The sequence below is a fragment of the Hemicordylus capensis genome, chromosome 4 (assembly GCF_027244095.1).
Source record: "Hemicordylus capensis ecotype Gifberg chromosome 4, rHemCap1.1.pri, whole genome shotgun sequence".
NCBI classification, from domain to species: domain Eukaryota; kingdom Metazoa; phylum Chordata; class Lepidosauria; order Squamata; family Cordylidae; genus Hemicordylus; species Hemicordylus capensis.
In genome coordinates this window covers 255,992,728-256,014,072 of record NC_069660.1, presented here as the reverse complement: position 1 = coordinate 256,014,072, position 21,345 = coordinate 255,992,728, and the positions used below count along the sequence as shown (strand labels likewise).

Sequence of the window (21,345 nt, the reverse complement as noted above, 5' to 3'; positions counted from 1 at the left end):
CAAAATCTGAAGCTGCAAATAGTCGAACAGAACAAGCAGTTTGAGCGGATGATTCCTCCTCGGAGAGTTCTCCCTTCTCAGTATAAGAAGAGGAATGAGGGGAACCAGAGGGAGGGGGCCCCGGGAGAGGTCTCTGAGGAACTATGGGGGGAAGAGAAGGAGGGAGGATAGGGTTAAGAAGTAAAGGCTGAGAGTCAGGAGCTGAGAGAGATGGGTTCGGTGTGGAGGGAGGAGGGTCCTCCTGAGATGATGATGAGGAGGAGGGTAAACATCTTTTCTTTCTTAGTTTCGGCTTCAGAGGTCTTGGTAAAAATTGTCCCCTTTCGTTAAGAGGAATGACCCCACCCCGGTAGGGCTAGAGCCTGGAAAGGACGACAGGAAATCAGGTTTGGAGGGGCATTTGGAACACTTAGGAACAGGAGCAGTAGGAATGGGATTGAGCAAAGATGGGGGAGGAGGGGATGCAGGGATAGCCTTGGCTTTAAGTTCTTTCTATATAAACTCTTTGAGCCAAAGCTCCAAATCTGGGGCAATAGGTCTACACAGTGTAGGGTACCCTGAAGGGTCAGTACTCACAACCTCTATAGGAAAGAATGCAGGTTCAGGAGAGGGCTCTGCCGGCACTGCGGGAAGCTCAGAGGAAACAGGTGATGTCTATGTTGCTGGCTGGGATGAGGGGGGAATGACCAGCGGGCCGGGTTCCCCCTCCCCCTGTGGAGTGCCAGGAAGCTTTGGCGCGGGTGTTAAAGAGGCGCCCATCAGAAGTGCTGCTATGTCTGTGCTGCTCTGTATCTGTAGAATGGCGGCCAGGAGGCCTTTAGGAAAGCGCTGTGTGGCTGCTTGGGCTTGTTGGCAGCTTTAGCGCTCTCCTCCTTCAGGTGCTTCATCTTTTTGAAGACTTTCAAGGCCGCTCCTGCACTGCAGATGGTAGTAAAGTTTCCATTAATGGGGCAGCAGGGATCAGCACGCTGCTCGGCTCAGCAGGAGAGGGAGAGTGGGAGCATTTCTTGCTGGGGGGGGGGAAGGAGTGCGTTTTCCTTCCTCTCTTGGAAAGGTGCTTCCCAAAGAGGAAGGGTGCTTCCCAGTGGGGACCCTCCGAGAGGGAACCCCCCCCCCCAATAAATCCCCAGCATGAGATGGCTCCATCATGAGTGAGGAGAACAAGACAAGGACGGTGGCAGAAATCAAAGTTAAAGAAATGAAAGAATAAACGGAGCCAACTGACCGAATTAAGTAAACTGGGGGGGAAATGGTTTGAATTTATCAGAAAGTAATGAAAATATGACTCCCTTCCCACCCTGGCACAAGTGGGGGTGGGGGGAATAGAGGAGGAAGGAAGGAAGAGAAACAGGCCTGATTGAGGGCTCTCTCAAAAACTATGTTCCCTGAAGCAAGACAGGAACTGAACTGGGGGTTTGGCACCCCCATCCTAACTACTGGATATTACCATATACTTTGAAATTCTACTACACGTCTTCCTGAGGTATGATTGGCACACAACCTGCTATTTCGGATGACCTCAGACAACTGTGGAAAATGAATTATCTCCATCCTGTCTCCTGCCCATGCTGTTAAGTAGTTTCATAGGTCAGGACAGGGCAGCAGCAAAGAGCAGATGAGAATATTCAGTAGCCCATTCTAACTGGCCTGGTCCACTTCAATTTGCCCTGTACCAAACAGCAGTTTAATTTGGCCCAAATCCAAATAGCTATCTGAAGCTTTGCACAACCCAAGAAGTGATCCTCCCCATGATGAGGAATATTGGGCTCCCCAAAGTTCCCAATCTCTGGGAGGATCCCTCTCCAAATGCAGCATTTGTCTCTGTACATGAATATAGCATATGACAAATACATCCTTGGGAAACTGAGTGGGGCTATGGAGCATATCAGCACACTCCTGTTGATCCTGTAATTGTGCATGGCTGTGGTTATCAAGGGGGAACTCCCTCCCTTAGCTGCAGGGAGTTCTCAGGCAGGCTGCCACCATCCACTTTTCTAGGCAGGAAGATTCATCCTTCTAAGGGGATATCCTGGGAGAGTAAAGTGGAAAACCCTCCCTTACACACAAGATTGAGCAGTCTTAGGCAGGGTAGATTTGATTTAAATCAAATCAATTTAAATCATGATTTAAAGCACTAGTCAGTAAGACTAGATTTGAATCTTTTTTCTTTCTTTTTTTTTACATAAAGACTCATTCTTGCTGGTACAATCTTAATATTTACAACCAGATGAAGGTTTCATTTTTGGTCCTCTTTTAGACAGAAAAATTGCCTAAAATAATCTTACAGAAACCTCTGGAAGAGCATTATATTGTGAATGGATTAATGGAATTCATTTACCAAAAAATTTGAACACTGCATATATACAGCCTCATGCTACATAATTAAAAATGAATCCTTATTTCATGATGAATAACCTTTGGACTATTATGTATCTTAAATAGGAAACTATCTTTAGAGAGAGTTTTTTTCCCCTCAAAAAGCTTTTTTAAAAAGAAAATGCAATTTAAATTTTAAAAATCATTTATTTTTATCCACCCTGGTCTTAGGTCTTCAAGAATGTGGGACTAGGCAGGACCCAATGAGGAGTGACACTCAGAACAACAATGGTTTATTTTAAAAAATACAATGGTAAGGAAAAATGCAGAAGGATTCAGCAAATTTGGCATCCTTTCAGACAAACCCCCAAAGAATTACAATAAAGTTATAACACAGATCCAAGAAGTTAAACATAATTCCCTGCCTGGTCCCTGTCCTTCCTACTTACTTCTGGGTTAGGGTTGCCATATTCTGGCTTTCCAAATCCAGGTACTTAGCTTTTTAAGAAAGAAAGAAAGAAAGAAAGAAAGAAAGAAAGAAAGAAAGAAAGAAAGAAAGAAAGAAATCCAGGTGGGCTAAGCAATCTGGGTGAGATGCTTAAAATCCGGATGAAACCAGGAATAGTGTGGGGCATGTCAACTCTACCCAGGTAAGCAATTCCCAGTTGATTCCCAGCAAAAGCTACTCCCTTTCCCCTTAGCAGCTTCTGAACCTGCTGCTCTAGGAGAGAACTCCAAGGCAAAACTGACTCTAGAACAGAAACTCTTCCAACATATATAACATTTATATCCCACTCTTCCCCCAAGGAGCCCAGAGCAATTTACATGTTTATGTTTATCCTCACAAGAGCCCTGTGAGGTAGAGTAGCCTGAGAGATATATGACTGGCCCAGAGTCACCCAGTGAGCATCATGGCTGAATGGGTGTTTAAACTCAGGTCTTCCTGGTCCTAGTCCAGCACTCTAACCACTACACCATGCTGGCGCTCCCTAGACAGTTGTCCAGTAAACCCTGCCCCTTACTCTGGATTGGTCCTTTAGTTTTTATTTTCCCAGGCTTTCTTCCTTATTAGGAAAAGCCCAATGCCTCCAAACAGTTACTCTGAGGCCTAGTCCTCCACTAAAGCCTTACTATCACTACAATAGCATACATGCTTGTATAATGCATAGACAGACTGTTATAAGGGCCCAAACGTCTCAAACAGAATCACTATTTAGACTGTGAAACTATTTTGCTATCCGTCCTATGTTTTCACAGGGTTACTCTCTGTGCCAGTGATGATGGGTTAACAACAAAGATAGGAACATAGGAAACTGCCATATACTGAGTCAGACCATTGGTCTATCTAGCTCGGTCAGAGGCGTAACTATAGGGGGGCAGGGGGGGCACATGCCCCGGGCGCCATCTTTTCGGGTCACATGGGGGGCGCCGCCATGACCAAAAAAGTTTTTTTTTAAAAAATTAATACAAATTTCTTCTGCTCAGTGCAGCAGCGCAGCAGCAGTCAAGGGAGCGCATCGGCGCCCCCTCCCCCACGAGCGGTCCCTTCCGCACCGCCCGCACCCCTCCCCATTGCTTTGCTGGCAGCCAGTCAGTGGCCTGGCTTGGCGGCGGTGGGCGCCGCAGCAGGCGCCTTTCATACTGCTCACTGCGCCTGCCCTTGGCTGAGGCTCACTCGCTCCATCGCTTGCTTAGTCTGGAACAGCCAGAAAGAGGCCCTCTAGTGGCTTGCCAACGAGAAGGTCTCTAGTCAGTGACGCACGCATGCGCAACTCGGCCGGCGTGCCGTGTCGCGCTGCACATGCGTGCAGTGCGTCCATCCTCCTCTGTTCGCCTGCACGTGGGGGTGCGGTCGCCATCACGGAGGAAAGCGTCGTTGCTGGGGCTGGGGCTGCACTGCAGCAGGCGCAGGCAGGACGACGAGGACACACAAGGACACCCGGCACGGAAGAAAGGATTCAGCGGCGGGTGGGTGGAAGCAGCAGACCAAGTGTCAGGGTGAGAATGAGTTGCAAAAACTACAGAGGCCACATGTGGAAAAAAACATATTAAAGAATCAGGCTTTTATTTAGCTGCCCAACTATGGTCTCAGGTGCCTAGCAGGTGTTAATGTTTGCATTATACGGTCCTCTCTCCGCCCCAAAAGAAAGAAAAACAATCATAAAGATTCTTTGGCACTCAATCTTAAATGCATGCATGTATATGGAACTGAGAGTCAATTCCCACAGCCTGGGTAGTACAGCAGTGTGAGTTGACTCAAGCAGTGTAACATAGCTGCCTGTGCATTGTTACAAGGTGTTTCAAGAGAGTTTTACCATGAGTTCTGCTTGCTGGCATGCTCGTTTTTGCACTGTGAAAGCTTGCCTTGTGATCTCAGTTTACGCTGAAGTGCTCCTATAACAGCTCCATCTCAGAAAAACCTGCAGTGTTAGCTTTAACAAGTGCCTGTGGTATCCTGCTAAAGACACAAAGTTTGGCAAGAAAAATGGGGGAGGGGGTTATATGCCAGGACCTTTGGAGATTGTCTCTTGCTTGTGAGGAAAAACCTAAGTATAATGTGGTGTGTATCATCAATCATTGCATCATAATTCTGTTGTTTGAGATACAGGCCAACTCCACAGGGTTGCTGCTTGTGAGGAAAAAACACATGTGTGTCAGTCAGATGTATCAGCAGCGGCAGGGGGGGCGCGGCGGGGGGGCGCAATTTCAGTGCTTGCCCCGGGCGCCGTTTTCCCTAGTTACACCTCTGAGCTCGGTACTGTCTTCACAGACTGGCAGTGGCTTTTCCAAGGTTGCAGGCAGGAACCTCTCTCAGCCCTATCTTGGAGAAGCCAGGGAGGGAACTTGAAACCTTCTGCTCTTCCCAGAGCAGCTTCATCCTCTGAGGGGAATATCTTACAGTGCTCACACATCAAGTCTCCCATTCAGATGCAACCAGGGCAGACCCTGCTTAGCTATGGGGACAAGTCATGCTTGCTACCACAAGACCAGCTCTCCTCTCCTGAGGGATCTGGACTGACCTTCCTGCCTCTCCCTCACTCATTCTTGTCAAAGTCACCAGTACATTATTTAAGTAGAGTCCCTGAAAAGTTGTGAGCACTCATCTTTATAGCGATTGGAACTGATGAGGAAGGAGCTTGGGACACAGCAAACAGGCTCAGTAAAGTACATGGGACAAGATAGGTCTAGTAACACATTATGCAATTGCATCCTTCAAAATGTTTCTTTCTTACTAAGAATAAACTTACTTACCTACCAAGAAGGATCTACCTCTTTCCATTCATGTCTGTTTCTAATCTAAATCACACATATTCCTGAAGCTGGTGAAGGACTATTTGATAGTATCTAAAGTAATACTTAAAGTTTTTGGTGTCAGTTCGCATACTCTCCTCCCTTGGAATCTGGTGAAAAGGACAAAAGAGATGCCTATGCAATCCAGGTGAGTCCTGAATTCTGCAATTTAGATGTTGCAGGATGTGAGCAGTGTTCCCTCTAAGGCATGCACATGTGCACACTCTCATAAGTTTTTGGATGTTCACTCAATTCAGATCCTGCTCAGGTTGAATCAAGAAGGCCCCATCCCGAATGCTCACACGCATACAGTGCCTTGATACTGCCACCCAGAACATACCTCATTCCAAGCACAGATGAAAAAAGTTAAACACAACACTGGGGGAGAAAGAGCCTATATTGCTTTCTGCCTGCTCTGTTGAGACCCTGGGAACCAACAATTCAACTAACTCGATAAGCTGGTGCTCAGCTCCGGAAGGAGGTGGAATCACTGTTGAGCTTTCTCTTATTCATACTCATGTACCATCTGCAGAGCCCATAATGCAAAGACTCCATTGCGAGACAGAAGACCATATTAGCCCAACAGCAAGACAACCCATGTGTTACCAAAAAGAGAGAAGCCTTGCCAATTTCCTAAATGCAGGGGGCATTTAAAGCAGATTTGGTGGACAAGAACATATGTTTCTCCTGACACAGAAAAACCCTGATCTCTCCAGTTGTTTTCTCCTAGTAAAGCTTCAAGTAATCCCCATTGGAAGAGAAAATGGCTGGAAAGAAGTGACTTGTGAGGGGAAGGAGAAGCAAGGGTGGTGGAAAGGCTCTGGCACTTCCCTGCCTGCTCATGTTACGTTTAAAATGCCACCCCTGTGGGAAATTGGTACAACCCACACAGTAACAGAAATATTGTGATGTCATAAGATAAAATGGGTCCTAAGGAGTGGAGTTGCTGGAGTGCCAGGCTGTAGCCTCAGAATGCAGAGTAAAGGCTAAGGCAAAGGTAGGCAACCCTGGCTCTCCAGCCGTTGCTGAACTATAACTCCATCATTCCCAGTCACGTGGCTGGGAATGATGGGAGTTGTAGTTCAACAACAGCTAGAAAGTCAAGTTTGCCTGCACAGGGCTAAGGTGTATTTTTAGATTGTGACCTATTTGGGGATAGGAAACTATTTTATTTCTTTTTCTGTATATATCATTTGAGAAATGTTTTTGTTTAAAAGTAGTATATAAATATTTGCAGTGATACCTGGAGTAATTTAATATGGGTAAACATAAGTTGCATAGGTCAATGAGTGAGAGGGACTTGCAGTATAGAGGTTGTGACTAGCAGAACTGCAAGAGCTCAGTTGATTTAATTATCAGATCCTGCAATAACCAAAGTTGTAACTGTTGTAAAGAATAACACCCCTCCCAGAAATTTATCAGAAAAAAATATTTCCTAAAGATGGACCATTACCTGCCTCCCTTTTCTTCTTCCTTAAGCATAAGGCCTGAAACACTGAAATTGGAGTCCAAAATTGTTAAAATAAATCTATATAGTAAATGAGATAGTGAAATTTTTTCAAGAGCAGTTTTGGGGGAGGAAATAATTTCATGCTTCCTAATGTGACGTCTTAAGGCTTTTTAAGCTTACATCCCATTTTTGTTGCTGGAGGGTTAGAATTAAAGCTTGCTACAACTTTAAGAGCCAAGTAATAGATTCACACAAATTTCCGAATTAGTCTACTTCTATACTTGCTGGTTATGGCAGCTGGCACATCATTTTCCAGCCCACGGTATATTATGACAGTTTCCCGATAAAACTGTTACAACCGAAACCCTAATAAAAGTTTAATGATGCTAGACCTTGCCTAAGTGCATATGTTGGTTTCTGACCTGCACTTAAGTTTCTGCGTATAAAGGCGTGCTTAAACTTCAGCCACATGCTCACTGTCTGGCATATCAAAATTAAGGTACAGCCAGAGCACAAGGAAACCTGAAATGTGGTACAGAGGTAGGCCCACATCCTAATTACCAGAAACACTGAAAATAATGAGCCTGGCCTCAGAGCAGCGATCAATACTCCAACACAGAACAAGCCATGGAATGCATGGATACCCATAAACTAGCCTGGAAAGGGAGAGGATAGGCAGTAACAGCTCAAGCATCTGTGTCTGCAGAATGTAAGCTGTGTTTATCTCTACCACTTATATATGAACACTTGCGCGGAAATTACTTGGGAAAAGAACCTGCTGTGCTCTGAATCCTAGGCATGTGGGCGTGATTCATCTAAGATTTATATATCCAAGTGTCAGTAGAATGAATGGGTGTGAACAGAAAATGGGAAAATTGGTTCCCATCCCATTCAGAACACAGCAGGACTGGAACGAAGCTCCTGCCGTATGAACACACACAAAAAGCTTGTAACACTTTATACACTGGAGGACAGAACTGCAGGAATTGCAGGCAACATTTACTTCAACCCATAAGTTCATCTACTAAACTTTGTTCCACCCAGTGCAAAGTGAATGTACCAGCAGAGATATCTGAGGAGCAAAGACATGGATAATTGATAATTAGAGAGCTAAAATGGTGATCTGTTTGAAGAGCTGGTGATTAAGTCTCAGCTCCTAACAAGTAACTGTTTTCCTTGCATTTCATGTCATAGCATGAAACAATGCATATAATTTAAAGGCACCTGCAGGAGCATGCATGGAACAATAATCAATTCATTTGGGACCCCACTTGCTGCACTGGCAGTCATCTTTTGCTCATGGCTGTAGCCATTTTTTTATCCACACTGCCCCAAGATGGGACAATTATTCAAGGACAGCTTTGTGTATTGCAGCCCCACTACTACCAACATAGGCAGTGGCAAAAGCATTGGTTTAAGTCATATTTGAGTAAATTAATTTGAGAGAGAGAGAAAACCCCACCCATACACATTCATTTCAGAATAAAATGGATCCCAATAGGCCCCATTTGGCCAGGCTCCACTTGTTCCAAACATTCACTCTGAGTATTTCAGTAGTTGCCAATGGCCAATTTGTCAGAGATTCTCTCTAACCCTAATTCTAAGCTGGAAACCTTCCACAGACTAAGCCAGCCATCATTCCAACTCAGAATCTTCACTATATCACATTTGTTTACAAAGTCAAAAGCACTACCATCAAATATTGCTTTAATATCTCACAAGCAAACAAAAAGCAAACTCTGCTTTTAAAAGTCCAGTCAACCTAAAAAACTGATAATCCAAAATACCTAATGCCCATTATATTTTACACTACATTTGTTGGCTAACTTCATGTCATGTTAACTTTACACTTTTTACATTTATACTTTGTTTTAAAAGATGTATGATGCAGTCCTAATTGTGTTCAGTTAGAGTAAATCAATGGGATTTACTCTAATTGAACACAATTGGGATGATACATATTTCAAAACAAATGTAATGTCAATGTAAGACTCATTGTAAAAATGTGAAATCCTTTTTTTCTACAGCTTCAGTGATGTTAAAATATGAAATCAATGCAATGGCAAATTGTTTTAATAGAAATAATTGCTTAAGTTAAGAGCACTAGAGAGTACAATCCCATTGAACACTCATTTGTGTCCAATGGGATTTACTGCAGTGTGCTTAACCAGCAATTATTTCTATTAAAACATAACAATTTGGCATTGTGTTGATTTCATATTTTAACATCACTGAAGCTGCAAAAAACAAGGAAACACTCTCCTGGATTCTATAAAATAATTCCTTGTAATTGAGCGCCAAGTTACTGAGAAGGTGGAACAGGATATTTTTAACCCTCTTGCAAAGTTACAGACAGGGAAATTTAAAAAGAATCTCTTTCAGAATCCGCTTCTTTCCATTCCTATACTGGAACGCTGGGACAGTAAGGATACCAATAGAATCAGCAAGAGTTCACTGCCAGGAGGCATTCAAATAGCTGGTGGAGGAGAGTGGCATAATTTGCCTCAGGATCCTGTCTCTCTCTAGAATGTTTTGTGCCTCCTCCAGCTGCCCAATACCCCAAACTTGTCCACAGTTAGAGAACCACAGCTATGGAGTTTTCCTGCCCTAGTGAGCTTAATTCAGAAAGATTTTAAAAATCTTTGAAGAAAAACACACTGGCGTTTTCTTTTAAGGTATTAGAGGAGGAAAGAGAACTTTTGAAACAGTATATCTAAAGGTATGCGGCACAGTTGTGTATTTTTTCTCCAATAAGATCTGAGTCAGAATGTTTTTATTTTAATGGGATACCTGCCTGGGTCTTACAAGTCTGAAATGTTGCCTACAGTTCACCAGGACTAATAATATCCCCAAGATCTCATGTCATTAACATGACTATTACAGGTGTTGCTATGAGTAACATCCAAACAAATTAAAAAAAAACCAGGCACATTCGCCTGTTAAGCAAAAACAAGGAATCTAGTAACACCACAAACCCCAAGATGTATTTGTTGCACAAATGTTTGTAGGCTACAACTTATTTCATCAGATGTAGGTTACGAAAGCTCATGAACAATACTTTTAAAGTGTCAGAGGACACCTATTTTCACTACAGACAGCAGAGATTAGGAGACAATCATGCAATGCTCTAAGTTTGCAGATGTCACCCAACAACCTTTTCACATACTGGATAGTAAGTGACTTGCTCACAATCAACAGGATACATTGTTCTACAATGGAAAGGGTGATGTGGCATGGCACCTATGACCCTCATGTATTCCCATCTTATTTTAGCGAGTGAGATACAGGCTCAAGTCCTACTCCTTCAAATTTGCACCCAACGTTCCAGGCGTCTCTTACCTAAGATTTCAAGACAGGAGCACAAAGTGTACTGTTAAAAACAGCCATTCACCACATATGGCAGAAATGGCTTCAACACACACTTGCTTTGCCTTGAAGGGCAGTGTGTATCACTTCAGATTTGCAGTGAGATTTGCTTCAGATTTGCAGTGAGTGAATGCCTGTTCTTCAAAACCTCTTCCTTCAGACTATAGAACATATGTCTGTCTTCATCATTGGGCTTCTCAAGGTCCTTCCATCTCCTTGTGAGCCTGTTACTGTACATACTCCTGCCTCAGCATCATTGGTTCTAAGATCACAGTGGACAGCTGCCAATGTTCCCAAGAGCCAGAGGCCTGTTAACCTGATGTGCTCTATTTGAACTGTCTAAAGGTAAAGCGTGCCCTCAAGTTGATTTGGACTCCTGAAGCCCACCGAGCCCTGTGGTTTTCTTTGGCAGCAGGGGTTTATCATTGCCACCTCCCGCACAGTGCGAGAGGTGGCAATGATAAACCCCTCCTGCCAAAGAAAACATTTCGGCAACTTCCTATATCGCTGCTGCCCGATATAGGTGTTTCCAGGAAACACACCAGCGGGGATTCGAACTGGCAACCTTCTGCTTGTTAGTTAAGCATTTCCCCATTGAATATATCTACTACAGTTTTATACTTCTCTAACAATGTTCTGCCATCCTCAGCACATGAAAGGGGCAGAGTCTCTCCCCCACCATCCTCCTGGTCTTAGTATGGTTAAAGGTAAAGCATGCCGACAAGTCAATTTCGACTCCTGGCAGCCACAAAGCCCTGTGGTTTTCTTTGGTAGAATACAGGAGGGGTTTACCATTGCCATCTCCCACGCAGTCTGAGATGATGCCTTTCAGCATCTTCCTATATCGCGGCTGCCCGATATAGTACCAGCGGCAATTCGAACCGGCCACCTTCTGCTTGTTAGTCAAGCATTTCCCTGCTGCACCACAGTATGGTTAGGAGGTCCAGATGTGGGCCTCCAGGCAACTCCCTACGCTCCTAAGGACACACAGTCCAGCATGCCTGCCCTCAAAAGAGTCCAGGAATAAGACAGCGGCAACCAATGCAGCTAGGAGTCCCATAGGGAGGCTAATAGAGAGAAGTGGCCCAACAGCTACTCCCTATCCTGTAAAGGCGCAAACTGGGCACCCTAACACCCCAAATGAGCTTCCCCGATGGAGCCTCTAGCTTTCCTGAGACCACAGGGCAAGACAGGCATGGCTCAACTTTCACCCTTGTAAGAACAGCACTGTTGGATCAGGCCCAAGACCTATCTAGTCCAGCATCCTGTTTCACACAGTGGCCCGCCAGATGACTCTGGGAAGCCCACAGCAAGAAATGGGGGCATGCCCTCTCTCTTGCTTTTGTTCTCCTGCAACTAGTATTCGGAGTCGAGCATCCTGTTTCACACAGTGGACCACCAGGAAGCCCACAGTCAGGAGTTGAGAGCATGCCCTCTCTCCTGCTATTACTCCCATGCAACTAGTACTCAGAGGCATCCTGCCTTTGAGGCTGGCCTATAGCCCTCCAACTAGCAGCCGTTGATAGACGTCTCCTCCATAAAGTTATCCAAACCCCTCTTAAAGCCATCCAAGTTGTTGGCTGTCACCACATCTTGTGGCAGAGAATTCCACAAGTTGATTATGCATTGTGTGAAAAAAATACTTCCGTATAAGAACATATACAGAAAGTGTTTAAGGATCAGGGCTGGCATCTGTTATCTCCCCAACCCCAGAATTTTGTGGGGTTTTTAGGTTTCTTTGGCCATTCTGGTTTAATGTGATTCATTTGGCTTTAGTTATTTCAATAAGTTCTGTTCTGTTTTTATGGTTTTGTGCCAAAGGCAGTGTATAACACTAAAATAAATGATAGTATGTTTTAACTGTGTTTTAGCTGCCTTAAGGGCTTGTTTGAGGATCAAAAGATTGTGTGTGTGTGTGTGTGTGTGTGTGTGTGTGTGTGTGTGTAAACAAACACTCCAAAACTGTTTCAGTGTGCTCACCAAGGCACCCAGGCTCCTAGCGACAGCCTCGAACCCTCTACTGCAAGAAGAGATATACCCAGATGTATCTGACGCGGTGGCACATGCCCAGGAGAAGAGCTGGTCTTGTGGTAGCAAGCATGACTTGTCCCCTTGGCTAAGTACAATCTGCCCTGGTTGCATATGACAGGGAGACTAGAAGTATGAGCACTGTAAGATATTCCCCTCAATGGATGGAGCCACTCTGGGAAGAGCAGAAGGTTCCAAGTTCCTTCCCTGGTAGCATCTCCAAGATAGGGCTGAGAGAGATTCCTGCCTGCAACCTTGGAAAAGCTGCTGCCAGATTGTGAGGACAAAACTGAGCTAGATAAACCAATGGTCCTACTCAGTACATGGCAGCTTCCTATGTTCCTAGGGAGGCATCTTGCCTCTGAGGCTAGAGGTGGCCTATAGACAGACTAGTAGCCATTTATAGACCTGACCTCAATGAATTTGTCTAAGCCCCTTTTAAAGCTATCCAAGCTGGTGGCCATCATCACATCCAGCAGCAAAGAATTCCATAGATTAGTTATGCGCTGTGTGAAAAAGTACTTCCTTTTGTCGGTTCTAAATTTCCCAACCTTCAGTTTCATGGGATGATCCCTGGTTCTAGTATTGTGCGAGGGAGAAAAATTTATCTCTGTCCACTCTCTTTACTCCATGCCTAATTTCATACACCTCTATCATGTCTGCCTGTAGTCGCCTTTTTTCCAAACTAAACAGCCCCAGCTGCTGTAGTCTTGCCTCATAAGGAAGGTGTACTACCTTGATTGCTCTCTGCTGCACCTTTTCCAGTTCTCCTTAAGATACAGCGACCAGAACTGTACACAGAACTCCAAATGTGGCCACACCATAGCTTTGTATAAGGGCATTATAATACTGACATTCTTATTTTCAATCCTTCCTAATGATCCCTAGCATGAAATTTTTCTTTTTCACAGCTGCCATACACTGAGTCAACACTGTCAATGAGCTATCCACCACAACCCCCAAATCTCTCTCCTGTTCAGTCACTGACAGCTCAGATCCCATCAGCATTTATGTGAATTTTTTTTTTTTTGCCCCAATATGCACCACTGTACACTTGCTTACATTGAACCGCATTTGCCATTTTGTCACCCACTCCCCCAGTTTGGAGAAATGCTTTTGGAGCTTCTCAAAAACTGCTTTGGATTTTACTACCCTAAATAGTCTGGTGTCATCTGCAAATTTGGCCACTTTGCTGCTTACTCCAACTTCTAGAACATTTATGAAAAAATTAAAGCACACTGGTCCCAGTACAGATCCCTGAGGGACCCTCATCTCTTACTTCCCTCCATTGTGAAAACTCTCCATTTATTCCTATCCTCTGTTTCCTGTCCTTCAACCAGTCATCCTCCTGACCTTTCATTGCTGCTCTCCTGACCTCCACATTGATTTCAACTCTGTCATGTCCCTTGGATAATCCTAATTCCCAGAGTCAACTAGTGATGTAGACGGAACCAGTTCAGAGGCCCTTTATGGGCCTCCGAACCGGTTCCAATGGCAGGTTGTTCCGCCAGTTCAAAGGTGGGGGGTGCTGCTTTAAGGGTGGGGGAGGGTGCACACCCTCCTGCCACTCTTCCCCCACCAGTGCTCCATTTTTAGTAAGTCCATGGGCCATAGCATACCTCCCTGCCACCCCATTTGCCCCAATTTAGCGGATATACCCAGAAGTATCTGATGAGCCTGCGCACCAGGACAGATCCACGCACACTGCGTGCAGTTGCACGTGTGGCTGGTGTGTGCCGGCACATGCAGGAGCATCAGATACTTCCAGGTATATCCAGTAATTGGGGGCAAACGGGGTGGCAGGGAGGTACGCTGCCGCCCCATGGACTTACTAAAAACAGAATGCCGGTGGGGGGAGAGGGGCAAGAGGGGCGAAGTGCACCCTTCCCCGCCCTTAAAGCAGCAACCCCCCACCTTCGAGCCTCCCCCACCTGGATCTATGCACATCTCTAGGGTCAACATCTTACATTCTCCTCAGGAGATCAGACTCTCAGGTAATGGCTAACTACCCCAGACCCCATTGTTCTCTTCCAGGTACTACCCCAAGTAACTTGGATTAATGTTTACTTGGGGTAGTACCTGGAAGAGAACAATGGGGTCTGGGGTAGTCCTCACCCCATGAGGCATCTTTCACCCTCACCCATGAGGCATCTTTCACCCTATGAAGATAGTCAGCAGAAACCCCTCCAATTTGCTCAACCCCTAAGGGCCATCTCAGAGGTTGGGATCCTCTGCTTTCCCATCATCATTCCACCCTCACCACCGAGGATCTAGATTCCTTTCCTTCCTGTTGAGAGCAGACAGTATAGGCTTTCCCACTTCCTCCACCCTAGGACCTCTCCCCAATTCCCCCTATTCTGGAGTGTCTGTGTGAATGCATGTGCATGTTACTATCCGGCTAGGTTAGGAGATTCCTCCAAAGATTCTTCTTAGATTGTCCCCCACCATGCCCCCTTATTCCATGTCCTGAGTCCCAGCAGCCTCCTGCAATCTGCAGAGGCCAGCCCCACTTACCTCCCTCACCCCCAGAGACTAGGTCACGGAAGCCGGGCCCAAGTCCTTGCATACCCACAAAGAAGTTGCTGCCGCATCACCAAGCAGGAAAGCCGTTTCCTTCCCCCTTAATCAAAAGCAGACTGAACCAAAAACCCACCACCACTTCCTTTCCCTGCCTCCCCCTAAGTCAGCCTTAACTTTACATTTATAAGTAGAAACAGAGATAAAGCACCGAGCCAGGGCACGCATCCACCAGTGTTCGAGTCATGTGAGAAATCCCTCATTATCATTTTAGTCAAGCCTCTCATTTTTATTCAACAAAGCAACCTTGTTATTTGGATTCAAGCCTGGGATTGTGACTTTCTGGGGAAACTGCCTGCTTTACGACCGTGCTGAAAGGTCCTGCAAGTGAGGAGAAAGGTCCCTACATAGCAGTATCACCTTTAAAAAAAATCTGGAGACTGTCAAGGAGGAAAAAAGAAGCAAATGTTTATCATTGGCAGTCCTCCACCTTGGGTCCCCACACATTATTGGATTACAACTCTCACCCCTTCAGGCTTTGTGACTGAGGATGATGGGACCACCTTAATCACAACAGCATCCGGGGGCCCAAGGTTGAGGACCACTGCTGTATAGAGTTTATCCACGTCAGAGAAACTGCTACACATTATCGGGGGGGGGGGGCATTAATGCTCAGAAGTTCACCATCCCTTGCAGTTTGTGACACACTAACAGATTTAACAAAGTATATGACCACTACCTCAATCCATAAAACAGAATAATTATTTGTACAAATGTAGCTTTAAAAACAAAATTAATGAATTGGGGAAAGCAAGCAGACAATCTTCAGTACTTGCTGTAACCCAACGGAACAATCTCATTGGGCTGTCTGGCAGTAATCAGTACAAAATGACAAATGGCCTATCATCTAATTGTAGCAGGGGTTGGATCCCCATCCGCTTCAGGCAGACAGATCTTAAGTCAATTATTCCCTTGATATTATTAGGTTAAATTGCACAACTGGAGAAAACAGAAAGCCAGATTGGCAGCCTGCATCTGGACTTTGTAGAGGACACCCAATTCCTCAAAAATCAACTAATCTAACAGGCTACCAGTAGTTGTTTCTGCTTAAGCAAAGGAACCACCATAATGCTCTCTAAACAAATCCCAAGCTCCAGGCAGGAACTAGTTTCTATACAGTCACTTGCACACTTTAGTGAAAGACTGCCCCTCTGCAATTGCATGGGGAACTACTACAATAAGCCCATAGGTACAGTTCAGAGACAGACTGTATTGCCAATTGAATCACTGCAGAGGAATCTGCCTGATTTAATTAAATCAGAAGGCCAGCCAGCCAGCCAGGCAATCACAGCAGGTAGAAGTGTTCATTCCACCTGTCTTAAAGCACTTCCTTGTCTTAAGGATATCATAAATATAACCATATATTTATCTTATAGAAATGTATGCACACAACTCACATAGATCAACTCTTTCATCCTAGCCAACCTTTTGGGCACCACATTATCTAGTTGAATAGTGGCTTATTTCCACCCCTTTACACTAACCTGAAAGCACTGCTTTTATACCAAGTTTTCAAACTTGGGCCCCCAGATGCTGGACTACAATTTCCATTATCCCACAATGACTGAAGGAGCTGCAGTCCAATAACATCTAGTATAAGAACTCCTGCTTTACAGGTTATTACTATTATTAACCATATAGCAACATGACACTCTACAGAGCAATACAAACAAACAGGGAATATACATCCCAAGGAGCTTGCAATCTAGTAAATTTCCCATCGTTGCTTGTACCCTAGCTTAGTGATTTAGCTAATGTACATCAAGCTTGTGGTTTAGGTTTCATCTCACTTAGGAAAATCTACTAACATCTATCAACCAAAGTTGAAGTACTAGTCATATTATAGGGCAGCAACACAGGAAGTTTAATGACACTGAATTAAACTATCTCCATCTACTGGGTAACCTCCTTGATCAGAAAAAGTTATAAACCCATTTCGATTTAGTTTTCTACAGGACTCTATACATATACATTCCCCATTATTAAATACTATAATTCTGATGTAGTAACATTCATTTCTGCAAGTCAGAACAAAGTATCTGGTCCCCTCTCCCCCACCACCATCACCCACACTGCTTTCACAGGCTCACTGGAACAGATCAAACTATTAGATAAATACCCAGGATGGACCATAAATCTGTATAACTGATCTTACTCTGTAAATCTTTCAGGTGAAAGCAAATGCAAAGCAAGGGCAAGGCAAAAAGACTGTGGTTTTCAGTCTCGGGGAAGAAGATGGCAGAAAAATCAATAAAAGAAATCAATAGAGGAAAAATTAAACACAATCTAAAATTTGCTGTTTGCCAAAATTCACATGGCAGCCCCATCATTTAGCTCTGTATTTTAGAGATGAATGTGAAAGAGAGTTAGGCAGGCTGGCTGACTAGCTCATTCACTCAGAGTGCTGAGTGGAAGGTGGAAGTGGAAACCTCAGTGTTTTGCAATGTGACATATTTGTCTCAGTGATGAGTTTCAAGATAAAGATTGCAACTCCTTAGGCCTGCTCCCTTCCTTCATTAGAAGACAATGAGAGGGTGTTTTTTTTAAAAAAAGCCAAACTTAATTATCAAAATCAAACACACTGACCAAGCTTTTCATACACCAGACTGAAATCATCTAACATTTAGCTTTTGTGTGTTATGACAAATCTCTTTCTCTACAGTGATGCTGTGGAGAGTAAACAGGTCTAAACAGAGAAAGAAAGAAAACCACACACAACACACCAGCTGCATATAAAGGGTACTCCTGGATGCCACAGACAGGGGGAAGAGTCCAAAATTATACAGCAACCACAACTCTTTGAGCTTCAGAAACACACTGGAGTAGGAGGCAAAGCAGTATAATGTCAGGATTACTGAATGAGAGTGTCTGTGCTGACAAAAGATTTAACATTTATAAGGAAGACGAGTGGCAAAACCACAGGACAGGCACATTTATACCTTTGCTCAGTTGTGTACCCAAACGTCACATTGAAGCTAAGATACCTAGTGCTGAAAGGGAAGCTTTTATAATGTGATTCAGAGCTGGACAGATGGTGTACTGCAACAGAGCCCCCAATGAAACAACAGGAAGATCACCAATCCAAGATGTAGAACTGCATTTAATTCCCTGACTGTGACCTTCTCCCCCGCCTAGATCCCAGAAGAGTATAAGAGCAAGAGATAATTAAACACACACACACACACACCACAAAAGCCACACTGGAGGCACCCCTTCTCTAGAGACTGTATAACCAGGAGGCAGGAGCACTTACTTGCTGTTTCGTGCTGAACCGCCGGACTTAACTCCTCGAGTCACCTCTGAAAACTTATTTCCCAAATATCTCCAATCCACTCAGTTATTCGAAGCTCAGGGGGAAATGAGCCAGCCCCTGGCTTCTGATCGCATAGCCCATGCTTGGAAACGCAAGTTGCACTCTTGATGTTTCAAAAGGAATCGGCTTGAAGTCGCTGTGGAGCTCTCCAAACTGGGGAGGGATGAGATCCTACGGCTGCTGTTTGTAGCTGCATGGGATGGGGTGGGGGAAGAGATTACTTTGCGTCCATCCAAAAAAGGGAAAGGGGTGGGCGGGGGAATGAACAGATAGCAGAGAGGATCGCCCTTTCAGCAGCAGCAGAGAGAAACGAGCCGATCTAGAGACACCAACCGCAGCGGCGCTTCATCCCACTGGATGCCCAGTTCTAGAGGCGTTGTCCATGCCTGCGGGCGTAGACCTGTAACCAAAGCGCAAAGCGCGCTCTCCCTCCTCGCTTCCTTGCCCTGGCCTTTTCCGCTTTCAGTGCCTCCCCCTAGATCAACGGCGCCGGGCTCTTCGCAGCGCGTTGCCTTGCGATGATGCCTCTGCAGGTGGAGCAGGCGCTCGGAAGACAATCCGGAAGGCGCAGCAGGGTCCTTTCCAAACCTAGCCCTGCACGGGAAAGCGCAGCGGTGATGGGACGGAAGGAAGTTTTCAAACGGTGTTGTGCCTTAAGAAAGCGGGCGCCACGGGACCTGCCGCTTGCCCAAAGCACGTGGATCTTTTGACCCAAGGGCCATCTCTGCGACAGCCTGGCATTTCGCTCCTGGACGCTTATTCAGCCGTTCCTGAAGCTACCTGACCTCACTTCCATGTGTTCCTTCCTCGCTTCCCCAAATGTGGGGGTACGGGCCTATTGGCGTGGCTTCCTTGCTTCCCAAACAGATCAAGCTGCTCAGCTATATTCCGTTTAATAGGAATCATTAACCTAGAACGGAGCACAAGAAAGAAAATGATCCATCGTCAGCTGGGCTTTTTATTATGAGGAGCGAAAAGCTGCATAGGCAGGAAGAGCGAAGCAAGCCCAGAAGTTGGTTTCAACGAACACGTGTTGCACAAAGTTAGCCTCTCCTTCTCCTGCTTTTGCTGTTTGCGGACGGGTGGGAGGAAGCAGAGAGGAGGTGGAAAAGCCAAGCATAATTATATACTTGCTTTCAGTATTAGGGTGGGGGACAACATCCAAAAGCCAGAGGCAGGATAGCGAGTTTTATAGTGAGTTTGCACCACCGATGAGCTGGATTAGTGAACCCTCTTCTCTTCGTCCTCCCAGGGTTAACATTGATCTCTACCTGCAGTGGGACATCTCTAAGCTTACTCTGAAGAAAGTCTCACATTTCATAAGACTTGATCTGCAAATAACTATGTTAGGTAGCGGAGTAAAAAGTGGATCAAATCCTGGATATGGCTACAGTGTGTTTAATTTTTGAGCCCGATTCACTTCACAACACCCGTTTTCAGTGCCAGAGCTGTGCTGCGGAAGGTTGGGAAATATTTGAACATATGCAGAGTGCCTTTCCCTCACTACTGAATAACCAACTAACCTCTGTCTATCTGGTTGCGGCGGAAAATGAGGTTTCCGGTGAGATCCAGAAAGACTTCAGCCGTGAGACATTTCTATATAGGTATGAAACATTGCCGCAAAGAACGGGATGCAAGATGGATTTTATACGGAGTACCTCTCAGCGGGCAGCTTTGGGGGGGGGGGGCAGTATCAAATTGAAAACCCGAGATAAAGCAACATTTTAATACTCAACGGTTCGTGGCTTATATATGTGCAAACCACATCAGGGCGATGTGGGGTGGAACCACCGCACAAACCTACCGCTCCCCCACCCCGCAAAAAAGAAGTGTGGCGATGTGCGTGGGAGGGGGACAAAGCCTTGCTGCGAGAATGTACCCGAAGCATGAATGAAGACGGTTTGCACAGCCTTCTCCCGCGAGCTGCAACAGCAGCACACTGGAGAAAAGAGAGAAAGCAATCTTTGTCTTGTTTAAGTACATCTCACTAACCCGCGAAACAAGGGGGCAGCGGGGCATGGCTCGCGCTAAAACGCACACTAATCCCTGGTATCTCTGGGTATAGCTGGGAAAGAACCATGCCCGAGTCCGGGGAGAGGTGCCGCCAGTCAGAGCAGATTTTTAGCGGGGCTCGAGGGAACACAAAAGGCAGCTTCATATGCACTGAGCGCCTACTACCACGCAAGTGAAGCTGAAGAGCTCAAGACGCTCTATGAAGAGCTCAAGACCCTCTCCTCCTGGCTACGCCACCAAACCGCAAAAAGACGCCCCTCTCCTCAAATAAAAGGCTTCGTATAATTCCGGGGCGGGGCAGAAGGGCACGCTCCTGTTTCCTGATTGGCTGCCGCTGCTTCTCGTCACCCAGCCAGACCTCCCTACTTGCTGATTCGAAGCGCATCTTCGCTCTGGTTTGTCGTGCTAGGGGGCTTCGAGCGAGGGACGTTCTTTCGCCTCCCTGCGCGCGTTGCGTGCTTTCTAATTACAAGGCAGCTGATTAGAAACCGCCTACACAAGCAAGCGCAAGCGTGGAGATACCAGCCAGCCTGCCCGCCCTCCTCCCGCCCGCCTCGCCTCCCTTGTTTCTCTCTCCTGCCTTTCCTCCTTGCTAATAAGGAGCTGCTGCGGCAGAAATAATTTTGCATTCGTTCTATGGGATGCTTATGGTGCGAGACGCTGATAATGCGCCGTTTCAAAGACTGTGAGGCTGAAAGGAATTAAACGGCGGCGGGGGGTGGGGGGACGCTTACTTAAGCACATACGCGAAAACTGCTGGCATGTGAAATGCCGCCCTGCTCGTCTGAGGCAGCGAGCTGTTAATTACCCCTGCGAGGAGAATTATCACGCTGGCAGCTTGCAACCGCTAAGCAGGCGAAGAAGAGAGGACATCTTTGGATGCCCCGGGCTTTGTTCTAGCAGTGCCAGGATTTCTGCCTTCAGGCTGCTTGCCACTTTAAAAGAAGGGGGAGATGGCTGCTGTGTAATCTAGCCTCCTCCTTAGTTCTTC

The 21,345-nt window shown here is 45.7% G+C and overlaps 1 protein-coding gene across 9 annotated transcripts in view; it reads right to left on the bottom strand.

The window, feature by feature from the left end:
* Nucleotides 1-20,577, bottom strand: part of SNTG1 (syntrophin gamma 1) — a 437,703-nt gene extending 417,126 nt beyond the window's left edge. For 8 of the 9 annotated variants that reach the window (XM_053247887.1, XM_053247888.1, XM_053247886.1 and 5 more), the window contains exon 1: nt 18,282-19,382. The gene's annotated coding sequence lies outside the window, so the exon portion shown is untranslated. Of the gene's footprint in view, nt 1-18,281; nt 19,383-20,333 lie in introns of those variants that run through there. The other variant, XM_053247884.1, reaches the window with a different exon arrangement.
* Nucleotides 20,578-21,345: the final 768 nt, after the last annotated feature.